The 15,325-nt window shown below is 32.2% G+C and overlaps 1 non-coding gene across 1 annotated transcript; it reads right to left on the minus strand.

The window, feature by feature from the left end:
* Positions 1–7,693: 7,693 nt before the first annotated feature.
* Positions 7,694–7,800, minus strand: LOC139873756 (small nucleolar RNA R71). Its single transcript, XR_011767479.1, has one exon. It is a non-coding gene; the product is annotated as a small nucleolar RNA R71 (small nucleolar RNA).
* Positions 7,801–15,325: the final 7,525 nt, after the last annotated feature.

Genomic DNA, 15,325 nt, shown 5'->3' on the forward strand with positions numbered 1-15,325 from the left:
AACAGGAACAACAACATCAGCCTGATCAACACGTACCTTATTATGATCCGCTATAATTTGTTGATGCCTTTATAGTATTTCCGATGCATCCACCAGTAGAATACCCAACAATTCCTGAACACACGTTGCATCCTAATCTGAGATTCGATAGAAGCTAGAGAGATTACCCGACATATCAAAGTAACAAATTCAAACTGATACCGAAAAATGTTGAAGTGCCAAGGGTAATCGATTGGGAGCCTTTAGAAAGGGTCCAACTAGTTAAATCAGTTAGGGAGCATCTGATCCAAAGGTATGGCAGTTCTTCTTTTCACGATTGGGAACGTTTATTCACCATTCGTAGACCTGTATATAAGGAATGGTGCATTGAGCTTATGAGTACTATAGCGTTAAATGCGGATGTAGATAGGTTAGATGATAGAAGTTTTCTTAGATTTATACTTGGCCGTAGGATGTACAGGATTTCCATGCTGGACATGGCCAGGGCATTACAGATTTACACTCCTGGTGAATTACTACTACCCGATTGTATGAATTTGATTTATCGTGGTGAAAGGGTAGATAGGAATTTTGACGCGAACGCCGTCTGGAGGCGTATGTCAGATTATAATGTTTTTACACTGGGAGGAAAACACTCCTACTTACATATCAACAAATCCGAGCTTCGTATAATTCATAGATTTTTGGCTAACTCGATTACACAGAGAGGTCACAACAAGGAGAAAATGACCTTACATGATTTATTTTACCTAAAGTGTATTCGAGACCCAAGAGGCTTTGTTAATATCCCTTACTGTGTTAGTTTTTATTTGTCTAAGATGGTAGAAGGAATACTGGAAGGGGGAATAATAGGAGGAGGTATTTTTGTTACTCTCATTGGAGAGTATTTGGGTGTAGATAGGGACCAAGGGGGTCCACTTTTGGAATGTAGGGAATAGGTTGAGCCTTTAGGATTGAGGGTCTATCAGGGTGCTAACTTATTAAATAGCAAACGCAACCAGGCAGTACCCTATGAAGGTCATCATCCACAGGTAGAGAGAGGATCAGATGAGGAAATGGAGGAAGCGAATGACATTAGGGAGGCTATGAGTGACGTCTACCAGCGTGTAGATGAGGTAGATATTACAAACGGGGAGAGATTTAGTCGGATGGAGCAGTGGCAAGCCTGGAATGATTACGAGCATTCCAGGAAATGACAACATGATAGATGGGACTATCATCAGCGTCAGATCATGAGCCGGCTGTCACCTCAGGATCACTACGTACCGACCCGACCTGCTTACTATCCTCCACACTAGCCCGAGTTGAGACCACCATATACTCTCTATGACCCTAACCAGGCCTACCAGTACACCTATCACCAACCATGGAACCCGGATGACGACATGAACTGGAACCCCTATCCAGATTGATATAGTTCCTGTTGGTGATTTTTATGATTTTTAATCTTTTTATTATTTCTATTTATTTATGTTTGAACACATTATATTTTGATACTTTTATGTAAGTTTAATATTTTTATTATGTTGTACTAATATTTCATATTTGATTTGAAAGTGGGATTTAAAGTCCCATTTCAAATTACCATGCATGTTTATATTTGTATGTATGTATATTTTCAATTGTACACAACCGGGTAAAACAGCGCATTTTCAAAGACTAGCATTAAGTTCAGCAAAAGCTACTAATTTTGACGAAAATGAAAAACAAATGTGATGTAACAACAAGACGGAATGAACAAATGATGTGCACCATTTATCATTCAACAAACAAACGCCAATATGTTTGGAAACTTTGGTAAAATTTAATCATTTTTCTACGCTAATCACCCTCAATAATTTAAATTGTTACTGATTTCTTGCAAATGAGGGCATTGCAAGATCTTAAGTGTGGGAAGGGGTTAAATTCTTTCGGATTTTTAAAATTTTTAACTTATACACTTGGTTACCATTAAAAATACTAGTAATGCAGTAGTTGTATTAGAATCTAGTGCTCTCTGATAATAAAGAACAGTCCTAGTCTTATATACTGACTACCAATTCTAGTAAAATTTTTCAAAATTTTCAATTAAATGAACTCAAAATCATGTTTATATATATTTATGAACGATAAAACTAGGTGTTAATACCGAAATTATTGTTACCTCGGAAAGGACATAAATTGAGAAACAACCCAAAATGTTAGAATTCATTTAAAATGGAATAGAGGACAATAAAAAGGCAAAGAAAATAAAAGCCAAGTGTGGGAAAAATTCACCAAGTTATTTAAAACATATATCACATATTTTTGTACAAATAATTGAAGATACTTTTGTTTTGGACAATATTAATCAGTTTTACCCAGTAAATTGTAATATATTTGAAAGGAAAGATGGATCTACACGATGAATCAATTCCATCATTAAAAGGAAGTAAAGTCTTCCGAAAAAGAAACGCGCTTCTTAATTTAGGTCATGAAGTTGTCGTCCAGACCAGTTGTAGAGTCTACAAAAATTCTTGAAAAGTTTTCTCGAAAATCAGCTGGAAATCCACGGACCTCAGCATCAAACAGGGTCGCCAAGTGGTCAGACTTATCCTAACCATGAGAGGATCTGTCTCGTAAAATAGGGAGGGCACCGTGCAAATTAGCTTGATAAGACTAATGAATCAGATCCCCAGAAAGGATAATCTCCTTGAAAGATTAAAAATCAGCTTTTAAGACTGATATTACTCAATCCTTGAGATTGACTTTAAAGATTGAGAATTACAAACTCATGGAATTCGATAATATCTAAACTCGAGCTTGAAAGAGAAAATATTTTGATCAAAATTACAAACCGATTTGTTTTCTGAAAAACCCATTTTTAATGCGTTCATTACCATTGAACGTAAAATTCTAGGAATTCACCTGGAATTCATCAGGTCACCTGAACTAAATCGGGTGTCAACCGTAAGAACGGTGGTTGCATAGCATGGTTAAAGACAGGACCTTGTGCCAGACCGAAAAACTATAGGGTGAGCTTTACTATTGCTCCTACAAAGGATAGTAATTGCATCTGACACGTTATAAACCATAATTAAAAGCATGTCAGGGGACATTGCCATAACAGTTGCTTGTTCAACGCTTTCCTTTACAACCGGATGGTAGTTAATCGAAAGGTAATATACGGAACAAGTATACTGGACGTGTTGCTTTCCCAATACAAGGTTAGCAAGTGGGTGACACAAAACTGCAAGTTTTGAGCTAAAATTATCAAATCTGAAACCCGCCAAACCCACAAAAACAATTTGCAAATACCGGTGAAGGGTTATTCCGGAAAACTTATCTAAGGTAAAAGCTAGATTTTCAAAAGATCAAATGTTTTCATAAAGATCCAATTTCCTAAAGGATCTAAATTTTTATAGTCATGTGGGACTGTAAACCACATCGTTACTACCATTGTTCATACCGCCGTATCAAAATCACTGATGTACAAAGTGTGAAGAATAAAGAAGTGATTCTAGTATTTTTATTTCAAGACTATATTGCTTGAGGACAAGCAACGCTCAAGTGTGGGAATATTTGATAATGCTAAAAACGAACATATATTTCATAGCATTATCCCTCAAGAAAGACAAGCTTTTAGTTGCAATTGTTCTATTTACAAGTGATATTCGTCTAAATAATAAAAGGTGAAGATAAAAAACAGATTCGACGAATTGAAGACGCAAACGACCAAAAAGCTCAAAAGTACAAAGTACAATCTAAGAGGTTCAAATTATTGATGAGAAACGTCTCAAAATTATAAGAGTACAAGACGCAAGACGCAAAATACAAGATATTAAATTGTACGCAAGGACGTTCGAAAATCCAGAACCGGGACCAGAGTCAACTCTCAACGCTCGATGCAACGGACTAAAAATTACAAGTCAACTATGCACATAAATATAATATAATATTTAAATAATTCTTAAAATTATTTATATATTATATTTATTTATTAAACCGTCGGCAAAGAAGCAAACATAAGTACATGAGCTGGAAAAAGTGGCCATGCGATCGCATGGCCTGAAGGCCTAAATCCCATGCGATCGCATGGTGAATAGTTTCTGGTGACATCCTATAAATTTCGCAGTTTTGGTTGATCTTAAAGATAACTTTTTCTCTATCTCTCTCACGTATACATATACATATACATATATATATATATATATATATATATATATATATATATATATATATATATATATATATATATATATATATATATATATATATATATATATATATATATATATATATATATATATATTAATTTTAATTTTAATTTTAATTTTAAATTCTAATAATAAGGGTATGTTAGCGAATGTTGTAAGGGTGTAAGTCGAAATTCTGTCCGTGTAACGCTACGCTATTATTAATCATTGTAAGTTATGTTCAACCTTTTTAAAATTAATGTCTCGTAGCTAAATTATTATTATGGTTATTTAATGCCGAAGTAATCGTGATGTTGGGCTAAATATTAAAATTGGGTAATTGGGCTTTGGACCATAATTGGGGTTTGGATAAAAAAACGACACTTGTGGAAATTAGACTATGGGCTATTAATGGGCTTTATATTAACTAAATGATACCTCGTTGATTTAATATATAGACTTATAATTTGACGTATTTATATATAACCACATACGCTTGACTGGGTACGGTGGGCGGGATATCTATAAATACCAATAATTGTTCATTTTACCGGATACGGGACTGGATTAATAGTTAATGGACTAGTTAAAACAGGGGTGGATTACATTCAAGGGTAATTGGTGCAATTGTTAACAAAGTATTAAAACCTTGGTCTACACGCAGTCGATAACCTAGTGTATTCATTAAACAAAGTATTAAGACCTTGTTACAATTCGAATCCCCAATTAGTTGGAATATTTGACTTCGGGAATAAGAATAATTTGACGAAGACTTTCGCACTTTATGATTATGACTGATGGACTATTATGGACAAAACCGTATAGACATATCAAATAATCCAGGACAAAGGACAATTAACCCATGGGAATAAACTAAAATCAACACGTCAAACATCATGATTACGGAAGTTTAAATAAGCATAATTCCTTTATTTCATATTTAATTTCCTTTATTTCATATTTAATTGCACTTTTAATTATCACACTTTTATTTATTGTCATTTTAATTATCGTACTTTTTAATTATCGCAATTTTATTTATCGCACTTTTATTTATCGCAATTTCATTATCGTTATTTACTTTACGCTTAAAATTAAGTTATATTTATTTTTAATATTTTACATTAGGTTTTAACTGCGACTAAAGTTTTAAAATCGACAAACCGGTCATTAAACGATAAAAACCCCCTTTTATAATAATAATACTACTTATATATATTTTTATATTTTTACAATTATAAGTTAAAAAAATATAGCGTTAAACTTGGCGAGTTCCCTGAGGACGAACCGGACTTACTAAAAACTACACTACTGTACGATTAGGTACACTGCCTATAAGTGTTGTAGCAAGGTTTAAGTATATCCATTCTATAAATAAATAAATATCTTGTGTAAAATTGTATCGTATTTAATAGTATTTTATAGTAAAAATATAACTATTTTGTACACCACCTCGCACACATCAAGTATTTTTGGCGCCGCTGCCGGGGACTTGCTTAAACGCCGGAAGCAAAACGCTATATATATATAAAAAAAATTGAACAAAGACTTTACTTCTTTTTAATTTACTTTTGTAAAAATACGCTTTTGAAAATACGTTTTAATTATTAAAAATACAAAAACCATAAAAAGAATAACAATATATTTATATCTTTAAGAGTTTGATAAAATATATAAATTATAAATATTTCTATTTCTATTTTTTGTTTGTAAAAATATAAGTTTTATTTAATTTATATAAATATTTTTTATAAATATTAACACAGAAAATTAAAATAGAAAAAATATATATATATATATATAAATCAATCGGCCCGGTACTGTTGAAGCCCAATTCCTGGCCTGGATCCAAGAGCCATGCGATCGCATGGCCCAGAGGCGTAGAACTCATGCGACCGCATGAGGCTGTCTGACACGCCGAAGTTGACCTAGTTCAGCATTAATTACGGGGTAATTATTATTATTATTATTAATTAAAACCCTAATTAGGGTTTAGTTTTTAATTATTTAGTTTAGTTTTATTATTTAATTTGTATTATTAAGTTTAATTAGTTTTTATAAATATATAAAATTAATAGTTTTATAAAATAAATAATATAAAAATAATATTTTTATAAAAATTGTACTTTTTACAACTTTAAGTTTATTTTTTATATTTTGCATCTTTTTATTTGTTTTAGCGTAATATTTGTATTTTTCGCTCGTATTTAGTTTTAAGTCATAGTTTTTGCCATACTTATTTTTATTTCTAGATTTTTAGGCTTTGCCGTAAAATCCCTTAAGTACTTTTTCTTTAGACTAAGATTTAGGTGCTTTAGAATTTTGCGACGCCGTTTTTATATTTTAGTACCTTTTTAAGTTTTTGCCATTTTGGATATAGAATTTCTTGTAAGCTTTAATATTTTTAGACGCAACTTTTAATTCTTAGTTTTTAGTTCGTTTTTAAGTTTCGACGCGCTACTTTCTTATTTTTATTTTTGGACGCCTATTATTATTTTTCGACCTTTTATTTTTCGACGTTTTCCGACGCGCTATTTTTCTTTCTTATTTTTCGCCACTCTAGTTTTTAGGACATAGAATTTTCTATTTCTTATCTAAAATTTCTTTAAATTTCAGCGAAAAATTATTTTAAGTGGTTAAATTGATAGACATCTAAATTTTCTGTTTCGTAGTAATAGTTGAATTTGTTAGTGGCTGAGTTGTGAGCTTCTGATTTAAAGGGTTCTGGCTCCCTGCTGCATCTATTGGCTATTCGAAACGTGGACAAAAGCAGAAAAGTCCATTAATTTGATAACTTATATAATTTTTATCTTTTATAACTAATTGGATATTCAGTGAATGCACCGAGCAAAACGTTCACCACCTTTTATACGTTCACCACCTGTAACTAGATCAAGACATCTAGCCAATATTGTCGCCGTTGATTTTTCTTTAGAATCGTCATCAAGTTGACCAAGTACTCCAAATCAAATTTCCGATAATCCATTTTTTGAACCCGACCTCACAATTGAGAATCCGGAGGATATTCAGGGACAATTCAGAGATCCTGAACCACTAATCTTTCCTCCGGAACCACCAATCATTCAAATAGAGATTGTCGAGGAACAAGCATTAAATCAGAATCCTCTAGTGATTCAGATTCAACAAATTCAATCATGGAGAATCTGGAACCTCTAAGTATGGAAGACCGAATGCGAGCTAAACGCACTGGCCAAGGTCATGAAATTACTTAACCTAACATTAATGTGCCAGATTATGAAATCAAATTGCAAATCCTACACATGGTAACTAATCAATGCCAATTTAGTGGTGCGCCGAAGGAAGATCCAAACGAACATCTTCGAACCTTTAATAGGATCTGTACACTATTTAAAATAAGAGAAGTGGAGGATGAACAGATATATCTCATGTTATTTCCCTGGACTTTAAAGGGAGAAGCCAAAGATTGGTTGGAATCGTTACCTGAAGGGGCGATTGATACATGGGACGTTTTAGTTGAAAAATTTCTTAAATTATTCTTTCCGGCATCTAAAGCCGTAAGACTTCAAGGAGAAATTGTTACGTTTACACAAAAGCCAAATGAAACTCTATATGAGGCATGGACAAGATTTGGAAAGTTATTAAGAGGATGTCCGCAACATGGTTTAGACACTTGTCAAATAGTACAAATATTCTACCAAGGATGCGACATCACTACAAGAAAAGACATCGATATAGCAGCTGGTGGTTCTATTATGAAGAAAACCGCAACTGACGCTTACAAAATTATTGATAACACTGCTTCCCACTCACATGAGTGGCACCAAGAAAAAGATATCGTTAGATCATCTAAAGTAGCTAGAGCCGATTCTAGCCATGACTTTGATTCCATTTCTGCAAAGATAAATGCTGTCGAGAGACGAATGGAAAAAATGACTAAAGATATTCACTCAATAAGAATTAGTTGTGAGCAGTGTGGATGACCACATTTGACAAAAGATTGTCTCAGTATTGAACTAACAATGGAACCAACCGTGACTACATCACCGGTTAAGATGAACTGCATTTACTCTTTTCACTCTATTGTGATAACTTCACTCGTACGCCTAGACTAATTGTTTTATCTCATTAGTGATAAAACTCTTTTTATCAACTCATATTCGTCATAAAAACATTCTCATTGTTAGCCATGATGACCTCGATCAAATTTCGGGACGAAATTTCTTTAACGGGTAGGTACTGTGACGACCCGGAAATTTCCAATCAAATTTAAACTTAATCTTTATATGATTTTGACATGATAAGAAAAGTCTGTTAGGTTGAGTCTCAAAAATTTTGAACTGTTTTCTTGCATTCATTTAACCTCGAGCAGTTTCAACGATTCACGAATAATTAATTGTAAATAGATACATATATATTTAAATATATATATTAATTTGAAACATAATTTGAAATAAATTACTATTTAACTGCTAGAAATAAATATGTAAAAATTGTTATAATATTATTATCAATATTATTATTATAATTAATAATATTAATATTTTTATAAGTAGTGTTATTATTAGTATTATTAATAATATTAACGTAATCATTTTATTTATGATTATTATTATTCAACTTATTAAAATTGTCATCTTATGATGAGTAGCGTTATTATTATTTATTATTATTAATATAATTATTATTATTATTAGAATTATTGATATTATTATCATTATTATTAATTCTATTATTATTATTAGTATTTGTATTATTATTAATAAAATTATCAATATTATTATTAATCTATACGGATTCATAAGAATCAAAATAAGTTTTACATCATTATCAAACTGTGTTTGATTTGCATTCACTGTCTTTGATTATTGATATTAAAATCAACACAAACAAATGTTGTTAGCAATCTCCATCTACTTTTAATTTCTTTTCTTCATCTTCTGTATCTGATTGATTCTCTGTCGATCATCAACCCCTCGATCATCAACCCCACAAACACATCCCTCACACTTTCTGTAAAGTATCATATTGATACTGTGATATATTCTAATTCTTCAAACTCACTTATATTGATCAAACCCAACTAACCAACCAAACACATAAACACACACTCGTGTTATTTATAATCAAGTTCTCTTTCTCTATCAACCCCTCAAATCTTCTTTCAATCCATACATCAATCAAACCTTATACTCAATTGCTTATAAATAAGTAAATTAAAATGCTACAATGGGTTGCTCGTTCTAAACAATCAAATGAAGAAGCCAGCGAAACAAAGCCTAAACAAATTCGCTGCAACCTTCTATTTTCTGTTTCTACTTAAAACAACCACAACCACCAAGGTAAACCGCCACTAAACGCACCACCTCGTTCTTGTCTAAATGTTTATTGTTTCTACTACAACTCGTTGTCTTAGCTTGAATAAGCCACCACCTCCTTTGATCGATAACCACCCTCTTCTTGAATCCACCAACCCGTCACAACCATCTCCTTGTTCGACCCACAACTATTACTGCTACATGCGTACAATTTTTTTCCTATTTATGGTCATGTTGTTTAGACCCAAACACCACCAAGCTACCACTCTTGTTTGTTACTATTGACGACAAACAAAAACCCATGAATACTACTGCATCTGTTCCTGTTTTCGATCAATCACCTATAAACTGCTACCCTCTCTTCTCTCTCTTTTCTACTGTTTTGAAACATGAAACCATCACAAAACCGCCATTATTTTAGCTAAATTCACTGCTGCCACTATTATTTTCTTCTCTATTACTACTACGAGTTAATGATGAGATCAATTGAAAAATTTTAAGAATCATTTATTTACTTCTCATGGTCTCTCACAAATAAAAATACAAAGGAGGCAGGCACTCTTTTTATATTGTCATTTCTTTGTGTTAATGATTTTCATGTGGGACAACTCACAAATCCCATGGCCGACTGAAAGGACCCGTCCTAATCCACCTGGACGAAGTCATCAACATTTGGTCCCATTGCGATGATCGGCTCCAAGTAATGCCCTTATATTGAGCAAATGCACAGCGGAAGACTTAATTCGTACCTGAGAATAAACATGCTTTAAAGTGTCAACCAAAAGATTGGTGAGTTCATAGGTTTATCATGACAATCATTTCAATATGTTAATAGACCACAAGATTTCATAATCATAAATATAATACACTCGCAAGTGTATGTAAAGCATTCTAAGTGGTTGAGCACTTGGTAACCATACTTAACATTTAATCAACGTCGCATATTCCCTTTATTATAAAATCTCACTACACCGTACCAAGTGTAGTCACCAAAACGAAGTACTGTGCAACCGTTGAATACTGGTCGTCCAGTCCGGTTGGGGTTGTCAGGCCCGATAGATCTATCAACAGGATTCGCATTTATAATACCCATGTAAATAGTAGTTACCAAGCTACAGGGAAATATGCCAGTGGTACAACTCAACGTAGAATATATTTTTAAGTACTTGTGTCTATTTTGTAAACATTTATAAAAGCAGCGCATGTATTCTCAGCCCAAAAATATATATTGCAAAAGCAATTAAAAAGGGAGCAAATGAAAATCACTTTTGCCTTGAAGGTATTTAATTCGACTTGGTCTCCGATAGATATCACGAACCTAACCATATATATAATATATCAACATATTTTCTTTTTAAGTAATCGTTACATATATATATATACTTTTAATACTTTTAATATTTTCTTAGTCCGTAGTTAGCAGTCCGATGTTAGTGGTCCACAATTAGTTGCTTAAATAAAATAAATAAAGACCCCATCGTATTCGTATTGATCAGAATTAATCTCGATCCATGGTACCATGTTGTCAAATGACGTGTTGCGTACATAAATTACCGTGTTGTCAAATGACGTGTTGCGTACAATCATGAGGTCTTATGATTAATCTTCTCGTGTTGTTTACGGGTGGTCCTGAAATATATAAAATCAAATCATAAGTAATTATATATAAAATATCATATTAATTAGAAAAGATATGATTAATTTACTTTTTCTCCAAATATTTTCGTAGCTAAACTAGCTTCGGATACCCAATCTTGTTTTAGTCGTAGTTTCTTCATTACAACTCCGTTTTTATTGGTTCAACTTACCACTTCCTTGGATCGAGTCAAATTTTAAGAATATGAACTGAAAATACCTTAGTTTGTATTCGAAATCATAGGTTATAGGTCAAACTTTGGTGAAACTTATGAAAGTGATCATTTTCCATCATAAAAACAACATTTAATGATCATTTTTCTGAAAATACTTACACTTTGAGTTAAACCATGAAATTTTTATGTGTTAACATATTCATAAGAAATATCATTTTTCCAGAACATGAACTTCCAATTCAAAGTTCAAGATGGTTTTTAATTATCCAACCCAAAACAGCCCCCGATTGCACTCCGACGACGTAGATTCAGTTTTTAAGATGTTCTTTGTAAAACCAAGTTATATCTTGTTAGGTTAGCATATCATTATGATATATTACAGGTCTTGAAGTGTTTTAAAAGTCAAGTTTGAAGGATCTATTTAGTTTGCGAACAAGTTTGAAATCATTCAAACTATGTTCTTGTTGTTAAAATTTTATACCACAAAATAAGATAGCTATATGAATATGAATTGAATAAGATTATGAACAAGGTTACTACCTTAAGTTACTTGGACAAAGTTACTGCAAAAGATAAGAAATAATCTTGGAATCAAAGAGTGGTGGAGTTAGATCAAAAGGTTGGAAGTAAACTTCTTCAAATGGGTGGTTATTTTGATATGTTCTTGAAAGAGTTTTCTTATGGTGTTTAAGGCTTGTAATTGAAGCTAAATGATGGGGAAAATGCTTGGAGATGGTCAAGTATGAAGTTAGGAGTATTTTTAGAGAGAAATGGGGGTGTAGGTATGAGAAAATGGAGTGAAGAAATGGTGTTCATTTATAAAAACATTTTTAGTTTATAAAGAAAGAAAATGATTCCTAATTTTGTTTTCTTACTAATAATTCATACTACTTGACAAATCCTAGTTACCTCATATCTAGGGCAGTAATAATGTTGATTAGGATGTTGATTTGATGTGTATATACCAATAGTAAATACGTACAGAAGCTGGGTATGATATGGGTACATATACCCTAGATATACGTATAGAAATCTTGAGGAAACGGAACGAGAATTCAAATATAGCTATCTTTTGTGAATATACTTATATTGTTTTATGTATTTAAGTCCTTAAAAAGTGATTAAATACATTATATATACGATACATGTATAAGCATTATAGATTATAAGTATATATATCAAAGAATGTTACGTATAGTTATCATTTTGAAAACTTAAGTTAGTAGTTTCAAAATATATTTATAACTCATTGTCACTAGTACACAATGAGATGTTAAACCATCCTTAGATCATATTAAATATATATAAATACATATATATACACAAACGTATAATTATCGTATGTTATATAGTTCGTGATATCATCGGTCATATTGGACGGTCAAACGTTGTGTAAAACTCTTTTCAAAAACACAAGTCTCAACAATTTGGATTGCTTATCATGTTGGTATGGTTTAATTTATGTAAATATTAATCTCATAAGTATAATTTGGTCTGAAAATTCTGGGTCATTACAGTACCTACCCGTTAAAGAAATTTCGTCCCCGAAATTTGATAGAGGTTGTTATGGATAACAATAAGAAGGTTTTTATGACAAATATAAGGTGATAATGGAGTTTTATCATCATTGAGTAATGTAGATAAAGCGATTCGATTATGCGAAGAATATAAATGAGACTATCGTTAAAGAGTGAGATGAGTAAAATATATTCGTCTTAACCGATGACGTAGTTATGATTGATTTCCTGGATTTAAGGGATTTAAAGAGAATCTTACGTAATAAGATTTGGTTCTTTGGTGATTAAGGAAATCAGGATCTTCTTTGATTATATGCAATAATCTGTTTCGATTGCTCTGTCGTATATTTCACTATAAATTCACCCCTTCGTTTCCTTATTTTCCACGACTCACACCTTCTATTCTTTCTCCCTTGATTCTTACTTTAAAGCATTCATCAATATGCTCCATCCAGTCCTGATTCTTGATATACTCCTAATTTTTATATCTGTCATTCTTCTTTTTCATCTACCACCAGAAGAATCTATTTACTTCTACTATACTCTTGTGTTTATAGTGTTTCTAATTCTCCCGTATCTCTGTATTGCTATCTGCATCGATATATACGGTTTGTAATTTCGGGGTTATTATCGGAGTTTATATTCTTCATTATTTTTCGGAGCTTCATGCTTTCGTTTTCTCTTCTCAACTTCGAGTCAAGCGAGTAATGGTCCGGAATTCGTAGATATGAAATTCAGAATGAACATAGCTAATGCTCTAAGAAGAAAATGGTAATAGAATGATTTTGATTTGTTAAATTACCAGAATACCCTGGAGAAGACCGAGTCATCCAGAAAAATATTCTCTTGATATGTTTAGAGATTAGATAGAATGTAAGAGTCGTGTAAATGGCACATGATGACGGTACTGTGAATCATCATGCTTCATTAGAAACTCAGCATGACTTACTGTAATATAATGACATTGATCAAGTGTCATTATATTATACTAATCCATGCTTCAGTTCCCAACACTACTTCAAAACATTCATATTTTAAACTCGAAGGTTTCAGAATTTAGAAACTAACACAGTTTCTTTTATGTTGCAGATATTACGGAGAAATAAATGATCTCAGATAAGAATAGTTGTGAAAATATCGCCAGAAATATGGAGGATATTTATAATAGAACATACGAGAATATCTTAGAATTTCTAATATCAATGGATGATGAAGAAGATTTGTCTGTGAAGGTTTAGAATGAGAAATAAGATGTTTGCTAACGATTTCAGCAGGCACAGAATCATTTGGATTCTTTGAAGGCAAACTTATTCTTTGTGATTTGTCCACGGCTTTCTTCATAGTTTCGCATAATCCGCTTTTCGGTACTAAATTTTCTATCGAGCGTTCCTAACACTCCTTTCTTTATCATCAAACTTTTGGCCATTAAGATCATCTACAACATGCTGCTTCGTCAGCATTTTCAAAGTTAACTGATCTGGGTCATCGGTTATCAAACCGAGGTAGTTTCAGGAGAATTGTGTTTTTAAAATGATTAATCGCTGATGGTAATATTGTGGAATATAAAAGGTTCCCCAGTAACAATAAAGAATACGCATATATATCGCGGTTATAATAAAGTTGTTTCGGATGACAAGTCGGAGTTGACTTGCTGGAGCTGTGACAAAATTAGCTACTTTGGAAAGGGATTGCAAAACGATCTTCGGTAATAAAAATGTCAAAGGAACTAGAACAGATACGTGTCAAACGTTTACTCAGTTTCCGAGGGTTTTTCAGGTGCATAACTATATGCATCAATCTTTTCTTCCGTAGATGAAGTGCGGTTGGTTTATCCTCTCGATTGAGGTGTTTTTAAGAATCATGATTGATTTGAACGCTGATTGTAATCGTCGAGATACAATGAGGTTTAAGATGAAATCAAGTGGCAATCTTGAAGAAATGTTTAGTTTCATATGTTATAATCAATATTTTAATTCATTTTAATTGTCCAATGTCATTAGTCCACAGTCGATAGTCCACAGTAACAGTCCAATAATTCATATATAGTTTAATATATAATATACGAATTAATTAATACGTGTCGTGACCCGTATACGTCTCAGACTAGATCATAACCAAAACTATATATATTATTGTAGAATCAACCTCAACCCTGTATAGAGAACTCGATCATTACTGCATATAGATTGTCTATGGTGATTCCAAATAATATATATAGATGCGTCGATATGATATGTCAAAACATTGTATACGTGTCCCGATATTTAAAGTGCGTAAAATAATTACAGAAATTAAATGACGATAAATAAAAGTGCATAATTAAATTGCTATAAATAAACTGCGATAAATAAAATGTAATCAGTTAGCTAGGAACAGTTAGCTGGAATAGTTAGCGTGGATTCTTAACAAAATTTTTCATAGTTAATTTGTTTGTTTCTAACAGATTTTATTTTGTCATATGTTTTCTTCATATGCCACTTGTTGGATTCTGGGAAGTCAAAATCCAAATATGAAATTGAATGAAAATGGTTATTCTACGGTGAACG

This window comes from Rutidosis leptorrhynchoides, chromosome 10 (genome assembly GCF_046630445.1).
Source record: "Rutidosis leptorrhynchoides isolate AG116_Rl617_1_P2 chromosome 10, CSIRO_AGI_Rlap_v1, whole genome shotgun sequence".
NCBI lineage: Eukaryota > Viridiplantae > Streptophyta > Magnoliopsida > Asterales > Asteraceae > Rutidosis > Rutidosis leptorrhynchoides.